Source organism: Columba livia, chromosome 10 (genome assembly GCF_036013475.1).
Source record: "Columba livia isolate bColLiv1 breed racing homer chromosome 10, bColLiv1.pat.W.v2, whole genome shotgun sequence".
NCBI classification, from domain to species: domain Eukaryota; kingdom Metazoa; phylum Chordata; class Aves; order Columbiformes; family Columbidae; genus Columba; species Columba livia.
This window is the reverse complement of record NC_088611.1, coordinates 17,777,347-17,796,406: the sequence shown is the minus strand read 5'-3', so window position 1 is coordinate 17,796,406 and position 19,060 is coordinate 17,777,347. Positions and strand designations below refer to the sequence as shown.

General features: G+C 48.0%; 1 long non-coding RNA gene across 6 annotated transcripts in view; it reads left to right on the top strand.

Annotated features, from left to right (window-relative positions):
- LOC110362666 (uncharacterized) overlaps nt 1-19,060 on the top strand; it is a 28,028-nt gene that overhangs the window by 2,318 nt on the left and 6,650 nt on the right. Inside the window, exons 2-4 of one of the 6 annotated variants that reach the window (XR_010475134.1) lie at nt 1,518-1,630; nt 5,651-10,192; nt 15,884-16,093. This is a non-coding gene — a long non-coding RNA (uncharacterized LOC110362666). Of the gene's footprint in view, nt 1-14; nt 10,193-15,883; nt 16,094-19,060 lie in introns of those variants that run through there. The other 5 variants (XR_010475130.1, XR_010475131.1, XR_010475133.1 and 2 more) reach the window with 5 other exon arrangements.

The window sequence follows — 19,060 nt, the reverse complement described above, 5'->3', positions numbered from 1 at the left end:
CTTCTGCGTCATGAGGAAGGAGAGAAGAGCTTTGCCTCCTGCCCAGCCCCTCTTCAGGGCTTGAGTTCAGGAAAAATGCACACAGCCACATGATTGACCATGGCCGTGGTGCAGCATCCTCTTTTGGGCAGGACGGACCCAGCATCCCCACCTTGGCACCTCACCGGGCTGGACCCATCATCTATCCATGCCCTGGTGAGATGCTCCCCTTTGCTTCCCCTGCACTCTGGGTAGCAGGAAAACTGTAAGGGGCTTTTAGGCAGCCTAGAAAACAAGGAGAAAACCAATCTGCACTGTGGGAGGAGGGTGGTTGCTTTCCTGCTTGGCCTGAGACCCTGGAGGCAGTTTGCAGTGGGCCAGGGTAGCCAGTGCCCAGCCAGAACAGCAGCCCCACAGTGACATTGCAGCTGTCTGGAGCCTGGTACTTGTCCCCATGAGGTCCCAGCGCTGTGCCCATGTTTGCCATGAGGCTGTGGCAAGGAGGAGCTGCCAAAGCCACTCACAGCTTCCCATGGGAGAGCGGCCTCATGGCTTATCTGCGTTTTAAAGGAAGCCTTGGAAAGTGTTTGTGTACCCTGGTGTATGGTGGCAGTGTGGTTTCGATGGGGTACCAGCAGAGCACACTTGCTTCGCAGCAGCACCTTGCTTCTCTCTGCAGCTGTTCCTCCCAGAGGAAGGTGGCTGTGAGCAGGAATCTGTCCCTGCAGGAGGTGGCACAGGGGTCTGTGACATCTTCATCTCTTCCCTGTGACACCTTGTCCTGGGCCATCCCAGCCCCACATCATGGTGCCCCTGAAATGGGTTTTAAACTCCTGTTGGAGCTGGCACAAGCAAGCCTGTTTCACTGAGCTGGTGGAGGAGCCACAGACCTGAAAAAGGGCAGTTTGGAAGTTTTGGAGCATGAAGGTTTACTTTTTAAATGCAGGGAGTCTGTCCCATGCCTGGCTCCTCAGCCCAATGCCTGATAAAGTGACAACTGTGATGGGATCAGAAGAGCAGAACCTTAAAATCCCCCTTGGCAAGTCACAAGATCTTCAAAATTGGTATTGATTTGCTTTTGGAGCCTCACGAGTTCCCCTCCAAATGCCATGAGCAAAGCCCGGACCTGGTGAGGATTTGGACTTGGTGAGGATTCAGACCTGGGCCACAATTCGGTCACAGTGAGTGGAAAAAAACTCCCCTGGGTTTGCAAAACCTGTCCCTGTTTGGTCCCTGCTGCGGAAGGGGACACCAGCCTCGCTGGGCTCATTGCACAGTGCTGTCCTTCACCCAATTTGTGTTTTTTACTGCACATACTGATCTTGTTGCAGAGGGAGATAAATGGAAGAATAAAAAGATTTACAGCTCTAGGGAAGTAATTAATTTATTTGGGCTATTTATCTCACCTTAATCCCCGGTAAAACTTACTGGGTGAGGTCCCTGGGTGGTGAAATTCCTAGAATCTAATTGCATTACAAGAGGGCAGCCCTGTCTTGGGTTTTCTGGGGTTTCTATTATATTCTTTTTAAATTTTCCAGGTTGATTTTTTAAAAAAGTTTGTTTTTAAAGACTGCACTGGAAAAAAAGTCATCTGTATTTTGGCATCTGCCAGAGGGCAACTTGCAGGAGAAGGAGAAAGGAAGGAACTGTGGTGAGTGATAAACAGAACTATTTGCCTAACAACGGGAAACCTATTTGCTTAAAAACCATTCCGGGAACAAAAACTTTCTCAGACAAATATTGCCAAAGAGCTCTGTGGCATTGTAAGGCAAAGGCTCCACCCTGAGCCTGCTCAGGACTGAAGTGCCTCTTGGCACTGCCAAGTTATTGCTGCCAAGAAGAAACCGGGGCACATCCCTGCCCTCACAGGGAGGTTTTCCAGGATGTGGGGGGTGACTGTTCCTATTTCCTCCCACACCAGAGGAAAGTTTCACTTCTCTTCCCCAGAAACTTTCAGCTTGTTGGGTTTGGGTTTTTTTTCCTGCTTTTCATTGCACCCCATCCCTGTCTCTCCCAGCTGGCTGTGGAGTGGGGATGCAGCTCCAAGGAGGGTGGCTGCCAGATGTCACCCGTGCCCACACCCAGCAAGTCACGGCTCCAAAAATCAGTGTTTTCCTGTGAAACTAAATGCAGGGAGCACAGAAGAAGGGCCGGCATGGGGTGGGTGCACACTGGCTGTGTGTCCAGGCCTGGTCCCACCATAAGAGGATGGAGGATGTTATGATGCTATTTTTAGTCTGAAAACGAGTCAATCTGACAGAGCTTTGCTGAGCTACTCAATGGGAGAGCACTGCTTGCCAAAGGGCTTATAAATTCCTCGACTAATAAAAATGCTCGGCCAGCTACTGTAAGTGCCAGAAGGCTGGAGAGAGCATCTTATGGCCAAAATGCCCCTGGCATAAATCAATAGTTAACCGGGGTGAGGCCCTGATCCTGAAACAGAAGCCAAACAGGATGCACAGTGGTGGCTCCGCATCTGGGAGCGGGACCATGGCCAAGGTGGGATGTGACACCTGAGGTGCTGCTGAGGAAGCCAGTCCCTGGGACCTGTGCCAAGGGGACAGGCTGGTTTTGGTACCCGTGCCAGGTGCACCCCTGTCCACTGTGTGCTGCAGGGCAGGTACAGTCCCTCCTGCACTCGGCTGCCTGCAGCTGTCAGAGCAGCTTCACCCAACCACAGCCACCATCAATTCCATCTCTTGTTCTTTTATTTGTCATTGGCGGCCACTTGTCCGGTTCTCTGTCCGTGTCACTGAGCCCAAAGTTAAATCCCTATGAGCTCCTCTCCAATGAGGTTTCCCTGAGCAGTAAATCGGGAGCTGCAAAAGCGATGAGAGATGGAGGGGAGTGATCGCATCCCCTTTGGCATGAGAATGGTGGCTGGCAGCTTGGTGAGGATCCCTGTGCCATGGGTTGAAGGTTGTACTGAAGTGCCCCATGCCAAAACCCCAGGGCAAAAGGAGGGACACAAGTGCTGGTGCTCAGGGCTGGCAGCGAGCTGGCTGCTGGGAAGGGGCTGGGGCAGAAAGCAGAGGGTGAGCTGGGCCATGGGGCACTGGACAGCCACAGTGAAGGGATCTGGTTTTTGGTACTTGCACACAGGAGGACCTGAAATGCATTTTTGGCAGTTAGCAAAGCCCTGGGTGCCAGCACCCCAAGGGCTCCCGGCTGGTGCGTGGGAGGTGTCCCAGCGGTCGGGGTTGTGCATCGCTCAGCTCTCCTGCTTTCCCTATTGCACCCTGGCTGCTCTGAGTGCAAAGAGGTTGCTCTTGGGATGTGGGGATGCTTTTGTTATCGTGTCAGAGGAGGTTTCCAGATGACCAGTGTTTGCTGCTTTCTGACAGAAAGCACTTAGTATCTCATGTCCTCCTACCCTTGCATCTAGTCTGGTTTCTCAGGTCTCCAGCTGGTGCCATCAGTTTTTTAAAGAAAATAATGCCTTCCCTACTGCTGCAGTGTTGGCAGCAAGACTCGGTCCCTACACAAGCTCTTCCAGTAGTGCAAGAAAAAAAGAGATGATATCCTGAGCTTGGCATTGGACAAGCCGCATGCTTTGTGCGATGAACACCCTGCAAATTCATCCATAGCTTTGATGGATAAAGGGGTTTGACCTGGACAACACGTCACAGAGCTGATTCTACCACATATCCTGTAATGGGTGGAAATGTGGATTTAACCCTTGCCATTAACACAGGTAGTTCATTGATTCTGCTCAGCATCCCAGGGACGCTGTTCCTCTCCACAGACAGTGTGGGTGCCGGTACATCCCAGGTAGATAGGGTGCCATGTACTTAGCAGCACAGCTGCCCAGCCCAACCCAACCCTCTGTGACTTGGGGCACCTACCCAAACCTCATCTTGCTGTCTGGCACAGGGCTGGGTGCCCCCATGTGCCCCCATGTGCCCCCCCATGGCGCACAGTGACCGGGAGCTGTTGGGAGCAGCTGTTATGCAGGAGGGGAAAAAAGTAATTCCTGTGGCTGTGAGCTCATGTGTTTCCTTTGGAGGTTTTCTCCACTTTGACACTCTTCTTTATGCCATATGAGAAGAGGAAAACCTCTGGGCAGCAGCCTGACCCTCTGCACTTGCACTAAACCAGCACACCAGGTAGCGTGGCAGTGGGAATAAAGCTGGGGGGGCTGGAGCAAAGCACCCATGGGACCAACATTAGTAATAGTAATTAGTTTAATACCTGAGGGTGCTCTCTGCAGAACACTGTGCACTGACCTTTTCTTTGCATCCCCAGTGCTGGGCAAGAGCTCCAAGGCTGCATCCTGGACTACACACTGGAGGAAATTCCAGCTTCTGCACCAAAACCTTCCAGGCAGGGAGCAGAAAAACAAACACAGGCCTGGGCTTGGCATTGGGATAATTATTGCCTTCGGAAGGAAATTTTAGCTGTGGTGAGAGTCTGGGCTTGAACAGCGCAGTCTAAATCAGAAATCTCCTCCCTCTCCCGGGAAATATCCTTCCTATTAGTTTGTTTAGCTGCTGGCAATAACTGGCTCGGCTCAATAACAAAGCGCCCCAAGCCCCGGCGTGCTGCGGCACGGGTCTCTGTGCTGTCCCCCCGCTTCCCATCCACTCAGGGCTTGTAGCACCCTGGGGATGCCTGTTTTGGGATTAATTTATCCTCCTGCTTCAATGGACCTGAGGCCCCCTGGGTCCTCCATGGAGATGGAGACGTTGCTGCTGCTGCTTGCAGAGGAAACAAGGAAAACACTTCAGCAGGGCTGGGGGCCTCGTCATCCCAGTGTAGAACCTTGTCTGAAATGCTTCTGCTCTCTGCAACTGCGTATTTCATGCCAGATGTTCCCCTGAAACCACAGGAAAGGATGGGGAGTTGCGCGTGGGATGTGGCTGTGACACAGCCCAGGTGCTGATGTGGGAGCTCTCGTGTCCTGTCCCCGTGCCCTGTGGTAGCCCAGGTTTGCTGTGGCACATGGCAGAAAGGTGCTTTTAAATCACACAGAACATCACTGAATGCATCAAGTGCTGGGGTTGGGGCATCAGCTTGGTCTTGCCTCAGCAAATAATTAACTTGTGCAGTGCAATGGAATTACATCAGGCTCATCTGCAGGCTCCCCCTGGGAAGCTTCTGCATGATTTGGAGAAACAGAAATTAAGAAAAAAAGAAAAAATTATATAAAAAACCTGCCAAGCTGGGGAATAAACAATCTGTGGTGCAGTCACTGCACTGTGGTGAGCATCATGCTGGGCTCAGCAGGAACGAGCTGATGGGTGAGGAGCTGCTCTCCGCTTCTTCCTCCTCCTCCTTCCTTGTACCAGCGCTGCCTGCATGGGCCCCATGTGGGACCTCAGTGGGTGGTGGGGAGTGTTGGGGTGCTGGTGGCTCCTGACAAAAATCCCAGTTGTCCCTCTGAGGAGCTGTTTCCTACAAGAGCTCAGTACCAGGGGGAGGCTTCCCCTGAAGATCCCTTGTCCACAGGGCTCGGCAGTGTCTGCAGGGACGTGTGGCTTTGCAAAGTGCTCACTGGGCTAAATTAATCCCAAATTCTGCTGCTCAGAGGAAAGGTTTGGTCACTGCCGCTTTGCAAACTTTGTCATGAAGAGTCCTGTGGCTTTATGGTTTCAGATTGCGCACGTGGGGCTAAACCACGTACCGCAGATGTTAAATGTAGATGTTAAATGTTGCTGTTCTGTTTATCTAGTGTTAAACATCACCTGCAGTTCCTGCACGGTGTGAGAGGTGCGAGAGGGCGAGGGTTGCACCGCAGTCCCCACCTGTGCCACCGCTGTGGATTATTTGCCCATCAACAAACCGTCCTGCTCTGGTACTCACCTCACCTCTCCCACTTCTGTGCAGGTCAGTAAACAGCTGTATTTCATTGACCAAAGAGTGAATCATGCCAGCAAATTGGTGACGCATCCCACAGGTGTCACCAGCATCCCGAGCATCCGGGTGCAATGCCAGCGGGGTTACCTTGTGCCAGATGGGCTGGAGGAAGAAATGTGCAAGGACAGAGATTGATAGGAGGGATGATATCACAATATTGGACACGAAGGTGAGGAAGCAGTTTCCCAAGAGAAGGGGGGTGTTTGGTCGGTGAGGGTTTGGTGTGCCCACTGTTGGGGGTGCTGTTGGGCAGCAAATCCACCGCCCTGCTGCAGCCCTTCGCTGCTAGGGAGAGGAAAATAAATAAGGGAAATCAGAAAAGCTTTTCCCATTAAAAGAGAAATTAGCTTGTGCAGTGCTAAGCCCCCCGTCTGCGGGCCCAGCGCAGCCAATCTGTTTTTATTGTTTCACGGGACAGCTCTGCAACCGGACAATGACAAATCCCAGGAATTAGCAAAGTGTAATTACTCCATATTAGCTGAATTCACAGTATAGACACAGATCATAAACAGCCATTGATTATTCCTAATTTCACATTTTTAGCATTCTGAATTGCAGCAATTATGCCTGTCCAAGGGAATTATCTTCTCTTTCAACCCCTCAAGTCCCCAGTCACTGCCCTTCCTTTAAAATAATCTTTTCCTGCTGAAAAAGAGGACATTTAACACAAATTCCTCCTACTTTTACAACAAAATTCCCCTCCACCCCAGCTCCCAAATCCCTCTGGTTCTGCAGCCCAAAGGTTTCTCCTTGGACAAGATCTGTGAGAGGGGCTGGTAGAACTCAGCGTTTTCTTGTTACTGACTACAAGCAGCATTACAAAAATGAATGTAGATATAAACTATTAATATTTGCCCAGGAAAATTCAAACCTTATTAGTATCATACCATTACATTTGTTTCTTACTCACAGGCAGTGATTTCATTACAAAGCATAGCAGAGCATACTGCCAGCTCCGCAACACTGATGCGGTCAGTTGAGAGGGGGAAAGATCCCATTGTTTACCGACCACAGAGCATTTGGGACTTTTCCTTTTGCTTTGCCCTGGTAAATACGGAGGAATGGTAGGTGGCTGCCATGGGACAGGCGCTGGGCTCACAGATGTGCTGGGGTGTCAGGCTGCACCTGGGGCTGTGGGTGAGGAGGAGGAGGAAGAGCAGACGGGCCGCTTGGCTCCGCGCCACAGGCCATGGGCTCCTGAGTTATTGCAGACACTTTGGTCTGACCCACACAGTAATTTTGGCATTTTTATCTATTTTGACATGATTTGCCCATCTTGGGCTGCAGCGGTGCAAAGGGACAAGGGGCCGAGAAGCCCATGGTTCAAAGCACTTGGAGGGAGTTATTTATTCCAGGCAGAGGCTGCGGCCACCAAGCAGCAGCAGCAGCAAATTTTTATTGCACCCATTCCTAGGACACTGAAGAAGGATTATGTATGCTTCCACTACACCAGCTTTTTATTAGATTGCAGGCCGGGGTTAAAGTGATCCTTGTCAGCACAAATATAATGCCCGGGGTGATGGGAGCGGCATAAATTGAGGACAAGAGGTGGCCGCTTTTACCGCTGCTCTCAAGAATGCTCTGCTATTTTACTGCATCGTTTGCTTTTTAATTGGGACATTTTCCTCTGGCCAGTGGATGTCTTTCCTACTCTTTTTTTTTTTTGCTGGCGAGGTGCAATAAATAGCCGGCCTGACACAGACTCTGAGGGGCGTGAAGTGCAGAGGGCAGATTAGTGGCTGCACCAAAGCCCTTCGAATCTCCCCGTTTTGCCACGATGGGACCGATTTTGGTCCAGCTTCCGCAAGCTGGGGACACAGGGGCTGTCCTGCGGTGGCAAGGGGTCCGCAGCAGCACAAACCACGCAGCTGCTTCATGTATTTGTCACCTCCATTTCTTTCCAGAGTACACACATGTTAGCAGGAGGAGACTGTCCTCAGTGCTGTGTCAGTGTAATGAGTTTATCTGTGGCTATTTCTGATATGTCCGTGCCATTGGAAAGCAATATTTGAGGGAGCACATGGCAACCCTGTGTGCCAGGCTGGACAGATTTGCTTATCGGTTACGGCAGAGCAGGACTATGGGGATGCAGCATCTGAATGTTCCAAAATTGCCTGTTTGCTGTAATCGGGCAGAGTGAGCTATTGCATGGGAACCACGGTGACACTGAGCGTGCAAGAGAGCTGGGAGGGAAATAAGATACTCATTCAGGTGTCCTGTTATTTTTATTTGCCCACAGTAGTGGCTGATTAATTAGATATCTTCCACCCCCACCCTCCCTGTACTTGCAGCAGAGGAATTCCTGCCTTTGAGCTGCTAATGCACCTCACCCATCCAGTAAAGCATCACAGTGCAGACAAAATATCTCTTTAAAAAGTGCAATAGAAATTAAACTCTCCACTGAGAACAAAACCAGTGAGGCTTTTTGCATCTACTGCTTTTATTGTATTCTGTAACATTTGTAAAGCAGATCACTTTTATCGAGAGAGCCTATCTTTTCTCCCAAGCTGTAATTCCTAGACTTCTTAAAGAAGATTTCTGCTCACAAAGGAAATAAAAGATAGAAATATGATGCTCTCTGACATTTGAACATGCTACTGAGAATCTGAATTAAAAGGAACAAACTCAGAAAGTACCATTTATACAGCAATCAACTTTAAAAAGTCACCATCTGCTAAGAGTTACCACCTGGTGTAACGGCATCTTTATTGCTAGAGAGAGAATAGGGAATAAGTCGGGGAACTCTTCTGCCCCTGCTGGGTTTGTCTTGGTGCTGCGCGCACGCTGAGCCGCAGGGGCTGGCGTGCCGCAGGGTGCCTATTGCAACTCGCCTTTCGCTGCAGCTCACCACAGAATATAAATCTGAATACGGGTGCCATTAGGAGGGATGATTTGAGGTTGTTAAAGTTATAGCATAGTGTCAGCTTTTTGAAAAGTCTAAAGGGCAAAAGAAATGACCTAAGCTGGAATGAGGGACCCGGCTTGGGTTTATATGCAGAAAACGGATCTTGTTTTTTTCTTGCTTGCTGCTCACCTCCTTGCTGCCCCCACCCCAATGACATTTCCTGGCCTCTCAGAGCCCTTTCTAGTTCCATCTTTCTGTTTCATCATAATTGATTGTAATATTATCAAATTCTTTGACCTGTGCAACTTGACTAGCACTCACCTTGCAGTTTTTTGTCTCATTTCGGTCTTCCACTGCTCATAGTCTCCTAGAAAGATTGTGGACGCTTTGATACAAAAAATTCCCATCAGATTTTATGTCTTCCATCAAGCCCACTCTGTGTTCAGGTGATGCTTGGTGTAACTTAATCCCCTCTGCTGCTACTGTGCAGTGTTGATCTCCCTGTCTCGGCAATGGTGATGGTTTCCCTCCTGCCTCTCCACGCACCAGACTCAACTGTGGCAATATAACTGTGTGCACCATTTCGAGTCTTTGGTCTCTTGGAGTGAACTGAGATGCATTCACAAGGCACATAAACTGAAAAAGTGTGGAAATGTTTGTGCAAGTTATTTCTGCATTATCTGCCTTGGATTTTATCCAATAGCACCGACGCTGGGAAGCTGCAGTGGCTTTTCCCCACCAGGTTTCCCATCACTGTGCAACATCTATTGTAGAGTCTGCTTGTGTCAGAAGCAAGGAAGCAAGGCTGGGCCTGAGAGCCAAATAATAAAAGTGATATAATAACATAATAAAGATGATACAATAAAATAATGAACAGGCAACCATGTTCTCCTCCCCTTTTATGACTTCTAAGCCTCTCATTGCCATCCCTCAGGAGGCCACTGTGTCCTCTCTCCTTTCCAAGGTCTTGTGCTGTTGCAGAGGCTGAGTCAGGAACGGTAGAAAGTCTTTGGTGCTGTTTTGCTTTGTTCCTGGTGGGGAAGAACGTCTTTTGCCATCACTCTCAGTTGCCCGTTCCTGCGTGAGTTTGTGGCATCGTGCTGGGCTTTGGAAAGGGGAGTGCTTGCAGTCCTCGTTGACTTGCTTTAGGAGTTTTTAATTGCATTTAATCACCAAGCTCTAATCAAAGTTCAGATGCCTTATTTGAGGGAAGTTAATAGATACATTAGTTAAATTTACTGTGTTTTGTTGTGTGTTGTTTTGGCAGAAGAGCAGCCAATATGTGCTCCGATAACAAATGTTTCCACCCCAAACCCTTGGGGCTGGATGGCAGGTGTTGCAAGATGTGGACATGCAAGTGTCTTCTGCTGCTTGCTGTCATCATCAACACTCACAGAGCCTCATTTATTGTGAAATGTAATAACTCCTTAAAAGCTGAATGGGAATCTGGTGTGAAGCATATAACCAGCTCACACAGGAGCAGTTACCAAGTGCAGTAATGGTCTGTTTAAGGTAAGTTCTACATTTTTAAGCTTCTTTTAAGTAGAGGGTAAACCTCAGGGAGTTCCAGAAAGCAGGCTGATACTGCCTTAAAGGACACGAAATAACTTCACCGTTTTCCTGGTAAATCAGCTGCCTTGGGAACCCACGTTACCGTTTCACTGGTGACCTGTTTTGCATTTATCACCAGCAAAAATCGACGTGCACTGAATTGTCTATAATCCTTCCTCAGATGGAGGGAGTTGAATGAGCTGGGATTTTGTTTCTTTGTTGAGATGAAATGTAATTACTTTATGGGGTTTGCATGGTGTGTTAAATTCTGCCAGTATTAAAGCGTAATACAAGCTATAGAGCTGTGCCAGTTGCTGGAGATTTATGGAATAAAAGGTATAATTTCACACTTCACTGCATTTTATTTTGAAGTTGGATGTTGATGTGCTTTTCAGTTCTTTAGATGTGTTTATTTAGCATTTACTCTTGGTTAAGACAAGTACACCGAGGGATTAGATGGCTGAGAGGCTGGAGTTGCTTTCCTCACTTTCTGATGGAGGAGCCTGGGAAAGCGTGAAGCCCCGGCCCCAGCGTCCCGTACAGTGAAAATGGACCGACGGTCCAAGCATTACGGTCTCTGAGGGTGAAACGTCTTCCTTTTGCCTGCTGTATTTCAATAGTTCATATTTTGCTAATGAGTTTGCTGTACACAAGAGGCTGTTCGTCGGTTGTGCCGTTCAAAGCCATCACAGCAGCAGTTTGGTCCTGCAGGGGATGGCTGATGATACTAAAAGAAACGGTAAAATTTGCAAAGCTGCAAATTCCTCCAGAGGTTTTTGGGCCAGACTGGCCAAACACAAGGGGCACTTGCGTAACACGTGTTAAAGAAATTCCCCCGTGACTGCGGCAGTGCAAGATGCTGCTCTCCCATCAATAAATGGCATTTCTAGAGCATCCAAAAGTTCACCACTGGGCTCTCCTTACAGCTGGTCTCCTGTATTTGACTCCAGAGAACTGGTGCCAAAGCTAATGGCTCTCCTTAATGAGGGAACACACACACACTCTGTGTATCTGAGCTAAGCAGGTTGCAAACTGCTTGCACTTCTGTCTGCATTTCTTTGAAAACTGTGTGGCTTTAATATCTACTAACTTCTATGTAGGGCAGCACTGTGACCTGTTCAGTTTTAGGAACGATACAACGTGCCATCTGGTGCCACTGGCTAATTGCCCAAAAAGCTCTACAAAGACATTTTTCATGCAGCTCCATCTTTTTTTCCCGTTTCTTCCCACCTCTGGCAGTCACTGAGTATCCACCCAGGAGCCGCAAGGAGAGGTGACACAGCTCCTGAGGGAAACTGTCCCTGCCGGGTGACAGTCGAGGCTTTTGGGCTGCCAGGGGTTCCTCACCACAGCTGTTTAATCCTCGGGAGGGGAAAGTGCTTCTCTGGACTAAAGACACTCATATTTCTTCAGCTCATGAAAGCTGAGCCCCTTGTGCTGTGTGCACTGTGGTGAGTGCTGTTAACACCCCAACAATCCTTTTCCAGATACCATAACGTTTAAGACACTGTCAAACTGATGGTGAATGTCCCAGCACATCAATGATGTGTGTTGGGGAGCAGCAGCTGTGGCCGAGGGGTTCATTAATACCCATTGCAAGGGATTTGCACCGAACCATTTCCCTGAGATCCAGCTTTAAACCACTTCTCCAGGAGGAACACTGAGTATTTCCAGAAAGACTCTGCTTTTGGACAGGGCTGACTAAAAGAAGCCCATATCCAAGCAGCCGTTGCTGAGCTTCCAGCAAGATTCAGCTGAAGCTGCTTTAAAATAAGGGGAAAAGGGCTTTTGTGAAACAGGCACTATGGGTGTGGGTGAGCAATGTCCCTCCCTACTCGCTCATTAAGGTGTTTGCTGCCTCATTACAGGTAACAAACAACTATTATTAATATAATTTTCATTTTCCCCCCACTAATTCCCTGAACTCATTGGCCTTTTCTGGTAATAAGATTCCTCCCTTGTGCCCTGTTTCACCTGATTTAATAATACTTCATGGGGTTCGTTATCTCCTAGAAGACGTAAAACTTGGAAAGCATTGCAATGCATCAGAAAAATGTGGGCTAGAGCTCTATAGGGTATGTACACACGCAGCCCACTGGCGTGCTTCTGCCGACCCATACATGATGGGCTGATGCTGTGCTTCACAGCAGCATCTTGATTTTAAGTATTTACTAAAGACTCACAACTGTGTTGGGGTTTTATTTTAGAGAGCCTGGGTCTATAATTATTTTCTTCACGAAGTAATTTTGGCTTCACAGGTAAACACAAATCTCAGCAATTTTCACTTTTAATATGCAATTTGATTTAGGACTAAACATCCTCTGCCTGCTAAATAGGTATTTATTACAATCAAGCCTGCCGACACCCTTCCTCACCACACAGGTTTTTTTCCCCCTATATAATAAACATCATTTGTGGGTGGGGGGGAAATGTTGCACCACATGCCTGAGGGGGCCTGAGCACTTTAACGAGGTTTAATTACAACATTAGCAATATGGGTGAAGCATCTAAGTAAACAAGCCATAAATCAGCCCATAAAATGAGCAAAATAAACCCCTTCCACCCACACTGACTGCAGATTGCACTGAGCAAATGGTGTCCTGGCTGTTGCTGTCTGCTGATTTGGGGCACCCATGAGGTTTGCAGACACGGGTGCTGTTGGGCTGGTTACAGACACAAATGTCCCTGAGTGCTGGGTGTCACCTCCTGTGTCTCCTTGAGCTGACCCCCCTGCTTGTGGGGATGGGACGCTCCTGCTCCTTTGTCCCACGCAAGACTAAGGGTTTTCCCATGAGCTTTTGGGGTGCCAGCAGGACTAAGGGGCGTCTGCTTGGCCATGGGCTATTCCATTCACCAACCCACTGCAAACGGTGCGACCTCTCTGCCTTGGTTTTCCTGTGGGAGCGGTAATGTTCTGCAACGCACAGATGTGTTTATCAAGAGGAACTTTGGGAATTTCCATGGTGACGTTGTTGCAGGTGGCACGCTGCTCACAGCAGGGAATTTGCATCAGATGCTCCTCCAGAACCACTGTGTTCAATAAACTGCAAATTAAGAAGGATTTACATGACAGTCTGTGAGAGCTGCTTAAGAGTTGGAGTATGCTCAGTAATCCAGTTACAAAAATATGCCAATACATGAGCTTGATAAAAGACTGCTTTTAAATATGGTTATGGGCTATTGTACAAAGGAGAAACAGTAACTGAACTATTCACAGGCATTGAATGTGCTTGACTTTATAATGAGCTACAGTGATTTATACATGACATAAAAAACAATTGTCAAAAATGTGGAAGAAAAATTCAAAGCCAAAAGCACAGTCATTTGTTGTGAATGGTAACATGTTAATGCAGGGCAAGAAAAACCTCAGCACTGCAAATAGAAAGGAACCGTTCAGCAAACTAAACTCTTCATTGGGAAAAAAATCCCACAGAATAATAATTATTCATTAGCTTTGTAATAACCTCAAATTAATAGCTGTTTTCCTAGCATCACAATGTTGCACATTTTTCTAAAGGAAACAAATCTATCACTAAGTGCGTTTGTATCTCTTATGCCTTTAATGTTCATGATTCAGTCAAAATAAAGCCTTGTTGCAGATAGACAGAAGAAAAAGATGCTTTAGAAGAATAAAAGGTTATAATTCAGTCAAGGTTTCCTGACAGCACTGCATACCCACTGCAATGGGAAGAGAGCGCCGAGACTGAATTAGTGCCTGAAGATTTTGTGCAAAATCCTTCATTGTTAAGGGGCCTTGCCAGTTCATATTTATGTGGTTTATAAGGTGTCACATAGTTGTACACTTTAATCTCGTGGCACTAAGTTTACAGCTGGGGGGACTGCAGAGCTGGCGGTATTGGAGGACTGGCAAGAGAAAGCAAATTGATGAATTAGCAACATTACCCTCATTTCCCTGGGCTGCTCTGGATGAAGCGGAGCTCTTTGTGCAGGAACCTGCAAACACCCGTGTCCGACGATTGCCGGGGCGTGGGTGCCCAGGTGTCGCTCCTGCCACCAGCTGTGACAATGCTGCCATGGCTCAGGAGCGTGCCCGGGGTTCCGCGTTACAACCCCAGCTGTAAATCTGGCGATCGGTGTCTCTTTCCCATTTAAACAATGCATCATTAACTTCTAACAGTGGCAAAGCATTCCCATGATTACACTCAACACGATCAGTGCACAAAGTAATATCAAGCCCCCTGTTCCACTCGGCGGAAAGTATAAATACCTTCTGTCTGTGTGCGCGTAGCTCGCAGGTGGCTCTGGAGGGGAAGACGCAGCAGGAGATGGAGTGATGGATCGATGCGAGCCGACGTGCTCCTCTCGGGTGTCTCAGCACCTGGTGTGTGTTGGCTTTGCTCATGAGCTGGAAGTTAACAGAAGATGTCAGTAAAAGATGTGTCCTTTGAGCACCTTACGGACTGATCAGACATTTCCTTCTATTGGCACGTGAGGATTTATAGATCATAGTAAAGAAGGTGTATCGCACTGCAGCAGATCAGGGTGAGCATAGAGTGATGTATCAAAGGCACGATAGCTGCCAGGCCCTCACCTCAGCTCTGCTGCTGCCGCAGACCCCCTGGGCCCGATGAAACTGTTTCAGTGCAGAGATGGAGGATTCTCAGTGTTATGAGGTCAAGTGTAAGGAGTCTCAGCCTTGCTGTAAGTGCGCACAGAGCAGAGGAAGGGTCTGTTGCTTAAGATACTCTCTTATGAAACACATCCCTCTGAATAACATACACCATTGCTACTCAGAAGATGATGCTCCAGGCTTGTGTCTAGGAGCCTCACAGCATAGCAAATGTCCAGCTCTGGGGCTGGTACCTGGGACCCCTGATGTGTGTGGGGAACTCTGTGGCACCACAGGGGACCAGCAACTCACTGGGGGTGGCAGGAACCCTCCGTGGGTGTCCAGGCTCTCCCACAAAGTGCCGTCCATCCCTGTTTTCCTCTCCTCAGTCCCCCCTCTCCAGCAGCATGGTGTGCTGCGGCACAGCCCCGCGCAGGGACGTGTGTGCGCACAGATGGCCTGACTCTGTTTCACCACACTTCATTGCTTTTCCTGAGCAGGAACCTGCCCTCTTGGTTCACCCGCCATCACTCACCACTGAGTATTGCAAATTAATTGCAAAAGGGTAAGTGCAGCAGTTTAGTCCTGGCGGCACAAGGCCGGGAAGAGAGGCCCTGGGTGCAGGGCGTGAGCCAGGCACGGGGCGGCTCTCCCTGCTCTCAGGGGTTTATGGCTGCAAGTAGCAGAACAGGGTGGAAAACTGAGCCGGGATGGAGCAAATGGTACCTGGAAAAGTAACGCTTTTTTCCTGGGTGGGTGAGTGGTGTCCAACGTCTCCTTCTCGCTGCTGTGCTGTGGCCTGCACATCTCTGAACAGCACCGGGATGATTTTGATCGTAGTCTCAGGTCTGATCCTGGCTCTGTCGCAGAGGGTACGAGGACATGTTTGGGTAAAGATGTTTGGGCCACAAAGGCGCTGCAGTGTAGCGCACATGCTGTGGAGGCTCTTTGGTTACTAGAAAAACGAGGTAACCCAAAAGCTGCAATTCTTGTGAACAACACACAGCTTGCCCAGGCATCAATGCCACTTTGGAACTTGCTGTTTTTGAAAGCTACTCGCTTTTTTTTTGTTTCTTTCTTAGGAAAACAGCAGCTATTTTAATTTGGGCTTCACATGGGAAACGCCAGGCAGGTATCTGCCAAGACCCTCCAGCCACAATCAGTCTTAGCGAGGTTGGAATGACTAATTGCAGTGCCACCCAGCCGTGCGTTCAGCACAACAAACCCATTGGCACGGCGGGATTCCTCCTCAGAGGCCCCTCTCAAGCGCCATGAGAAAACAGCAGTCAAAGGTAAAGGAAAACCTTGCATGGGACGTTTCCTGAGCTTTTATAGATTCATTAGAAAATTACTCAGCACAATAATAAATGTATCCAGAGCTTTGATATTTTGCACATCGGGTGGTAAAATAGTAGCTGTGAATATATTGCCCGCACGAAGGTTTTTGCCTTGAGCGCTGCAGTAGCAGATGGCCTAATAAATATGCAGTGCTCTAAGCTAACAGAATTACGTGACCTAAGGTTTTTTTGGTCTCCCACACAGATAAAATGCACAATCATCGAATAATAAACTTTTAAATATATTAAAAACCCTAAGCAGTGCAATGTAAACGTTGTTTGAAGTACACTAGCAGTACCAGTGTAGTAACAGTTTGTCCTGGTTTCAGCTGGGATAACTTTCTTCCTGGTGGCTGGTATAGTGCTGTGTTTCAGATTTTGTATGAGAATAAGGGATGTTTTAGTTGTTGCTAAGCAGTCAAGGACTTTTCAGCTTCTCATACTGGCCTTCAGTATGAGTGTTCAGAGAGGACGCAGCCAGGACATCTGACTCCAACTGATCAAAGGGACATCCCATGCCATATGATGTCATGTCCTGTATATAATGTTGGTGGAAGAAGGAGGAAGGGGGCATGTTCAGAATTACAGCATTTATTTTCCTAAGTCACTGTTACGCCTGATGGGGATGGCTGAACACCTGCCTGCCCATGGCAAGCAGTGAGTGAATCCCTTGGTTTGCTTTGCTTGGACATGTGGCTTTTGCTTTCCCTGTTAAATTGTCTTTCTCTCAACCCCCAAGTCTTCCCATTTTTACTCTTCTGATTCTCTCCCCCATCCCACCTGGCTGAGCTGCTGGTTGGTGTTGAACCCCAACACAGCTGTACTAGGAGCCTAGTTTTCTTATGAAAAATATTTTACTGCGGCTATACCCGGTCAGCGCAGAGGACTCACTATTGGCACAACTGTATCTCTGCTCTGGCAGCGGCCAGGGGAGGATGTCAATGAGGACACACCGTCACTCCCCAAGATCACCGCAGCCACAGTGCTGATGTAAAACTGCTTTTTATGTAATGGCTTTGGACAGCATTCTTCCTCTGTTGTTTTGCAACCACGTACCTTTCAAACCTGTCTGCTCTTCAAAACTCCTGGCAAAAGAACATGATGACAAAGGGAAAATGCCTGAGATCTGCTGAAGAGGCCACACCTGCAGGGCTTGGTCACCAAACGCTCTGGCTTCAGCACAACGTCCAGCCCCGCTGCAGACACGCTGGACCGTTGTGCCCGATGGCTGGGAACGAACAACCTTGATCACAAGCATTTATTTTGGTGCCCTTAGAGGAAAAAAGAGATGAAACTGCTGGGCAGCCGTACTCAGCCAGGGCACCTGGGGTTTGCATTGGCCTTGGGCTCACCTCCAACGTTCCTCAGCTCTCCAGCATCCCCAGGCCTGGTCCACTCTCATCTGCCATGCAGACTGCGTGGCACACACTTGGAATGGGATTAAAAGCATCACAAGGTTGTTGATTGACCATTGATTTACAGGAACCCTCATAATAATTCTCACCATCTAGTTTAATGTTCACAGATTATTCTTCCTCTTGAAAAGTGTCAAGCGTGGAAACGGAACCGCTTTTAGAGTGACATGATAAGAGCAAAATCCTGCTCAGGTCTTTGCATCGTGGGCTGCTGCGTGTGACCCCACGGCTGTTCCTGGGGTTTCATCCAGGGTGTTCGCATTTGCACTGGTTGTAACACCTGCAGCAGGATCCCAAAACATCACAGTTGGAACTGCCTGTACAGCTGCTAACAAGCAAGTTAAACACTGAAAAATGACAAGTATTGTTGTTACACTTATGTACTCCCATGGGTACCGTGAAGCCAAGCTTTCTGTTTATCAGGGAACTGAATTTAAATAGTTTTTTTCAAGGTGCCAAAAAAGGTGGCAGATAAGGATGCCAAGTTACTATAGTAACCATGAGAAAAGTGGTGGTTATCAGCAATACCACATAGGAAAGACAGACTGGATTGTCTTTTCATTTTACATGTAGCCCATTGCTTAAAAAAATAAGTCCTTTCCTAAAAGAAAGAAATACCATGGAAAAATAACTTGAATATGAAATGCATTATGCAAAATTATTTTCAAGGATTTTTCAGCCTGTGCAATCTTGCCATTTGACCCAAAGTTTAGAGGATGGGCCCCTAAACAGAATGCTTAATGGCTGAAGGATATATGGATAATAAAGCATGACTTTTCATGTTTTCTCGCCCAGTAACCACAGCAGCAGAGGGGAAAAATCAATATTGATGTCCTACTGTAAGCTCCTTAGGACAGAGTGTTCTTTGTTTGACATAATGAGGCTCACACGTACACAGCGCACTCGGGGACAAGTGACAGTACTGCAAGATCAAAGATTACCAAGTCCCAGCAGCTGTTTGGAAAAGTCCGTATCTGCGAGCTGCAATTCTGAGCTGCTGCAGCCCAAAGAAACCTAAAGGCTCAAGCTTGGTTATTTGGTTGGGCTTCGGAGAAAACCTCAGTGGATGGACCTAAGGCAAAAAGAATGAGAGAAATGGGCAGAATCCTGCCAGCGACACAGAAACACGCTGCTCCGGGCTATGGCTAAGAAGTGTTTTAAAGATTTGTTCTTCCTCTTGAACTATCTGGAAGCTGGTTGATGGTGTTTTTTAGCAACTGGAAACAAAGCAGAGATGTCTGTCACACCTTACATGTGTAAGGAACACAGAAAGGCCTGGGAGACCAATGGATTGACTTGTGATGTGCTGACCCCAGCAGCTCCACCGAGCTAACTTCAATTCCACTATTTTCAATGCACACGAAAAAAACATGAACGAAGCCTCACTAAAATTCACTGCATTTCAAAATTTCTATTCCTAAAAATCATAACTGATGCTGAATGTGTAGAAATAAATCCTGGCAGCTTCATGAACCTGAAACTTTACGCCCAACAAGTGTCTTTTTTG